The sequence below is a fragment of the Dendroctonus ponderosae genome, unplaced genomic scaffold (assembly GCF_020466585.1).
Source record: "Dendroctonus ponderosae isolate FM_Combo_2020 unplaced genomic scaffold, Dpon_F_20191213v2 Dpon_F_20191213_9, whole genome shotgun sequence".
NCBI lineage: Eukaryota > Metazoa > Arthropoda > Insecta > Coleoptera > Curculionidae > Dendroctonus > Dendroctonus ponderosae.
In genome coordinates this window covers 6085904-6087558 of record NW_026019116.1, presented here as the reverse complement: position 1 = coordinate 6087558, position 1655 = coordinate 6085904, and positions in this window count along the sequence as shown.

The window sequence follows — 1655 nt, the reverse complement described above, 5'->3', positions numbered from 1 at the left end:
ACAAGATGTTTAAAGCTGGATGGCGCCCACATTTAGTCGGTGCACTTGACTTTCAGGATATTTTGCGAGCGTGATCAGCCCATGTTTATTCCAGGACCATTCAATTTACAGTATTCGCCTTCAAAAAACCCCCCGAAACATGTAGGGAAAAAAAATTGCCATAAACCCCTTTAAGAAAAAAACGTGCAAGTAATCGATTGGCATGGGAAGCCCATATATATCAACTATATCGACCTCATTTACTGGCATTTCCCACTTGGCGATTCAGACCATGTTCCATTTTAGGAGGGCAAAATGCTCGCATTTCCTCCGTACCTGGTCCCCGCCGTTTCACGGAAAATATGGACGCGCTTGTCTTTTTATTTCCGCCTTTAAAGTAACAACTTTCGAATCAAAAGCAATCACCTTCACATTTTTCCAATTAAGTAAAAGCGCTTTTCTTCATCTGCGAGAGTTTTCCCAGTGTGCGCCAACTTTTGACTGGCGATGGATGGATTAATTTGCCCCCAAAAAAATGAAAACATGCAAACAGCGAGATTTTTCTTAATTAAAAGCGCCACAAAAGTGCAGAGGCGTCTGGTAAATCGACCAGATGCCTTCTTTACAAGCAGTCTTTAAATAGTACAGGAAAAAATAACATCTACACCTTTGAAGGCGTCTGATGATCTGATGATGGCGAAATTGACATGGTCTTCGAAACTTGGCTTGCTTTACCATCTTTAGAAGACATTTGGCTCTAACTATGTGGATAGTTTAAAAAATTTGCGAGCAAAACTCCGCTTTTTGTCACCTTGTTAAAAATCGATCTCAAATTGGGTGCGTTTAACCCAACTGCGCTCTCGCATAAAAAAAATCAAATCTTGCAAACTAAAGCAACTAGCAATTTGAAATTCTTCCCATCTTTAGAAGACACTTGGCTCTAAATATGTTGAGGGTTGCAAAAATGTGCACGCAAAACTCCGTTTCTTGTCAGCTTGTTAAAAATCGGTCTCAAATTGGATGCGTTTAACCCAATTGCGCTCTCGCATAAAAAAATCAAATCTTTCAAACTAAAACAATCAGCAATTTAAAATTTTTACCATCTTTAGGAGACACTTGGCCCTAAATACGTGAAGAGTTTCAAAAATTTCCACGCAAAACTCCGTTTTTATCAGCTTGTTAAAAATCGGTCTCAAATTGGATGCATTTAACCCAACTGCGCTCTCGCATAAAAAAATCAAATCTTTCAAACCAAAGCAACTAGCAATTTGAAAATTTTCCCACCTTTAGAAGACACGTGGCTCTAAATATGTTGAGGGTTGCAAAAATTTCCACGCAAAACTCCGTTTTTTGTCAGCTTGCTAAAAATCGGTCTCAAATTGGATGGGTTTAACCCAACTGCGCTCTCGCATAAAAAAATCAAATCTTTCAAACTAAAGCAACTAGCAATTTGAAATTTGTGTCATCTTTAGACGACACTTAGCTCTAAATATGTTGAGAGTTTCAAAAATTTCCGCACAAAACTCCGTTTTTTGTCAGCTTCTTAAAAATCGCTCTCAAATTGGATGGGTTTAACCCAACTGCGCTCTCGCATAAAAAAATCAAATCTTGCAAACTAAAGCAACTAGCAATTTGAAATTTTTCCCATCTTTAGAAGACACTTGGCTCTAAATATG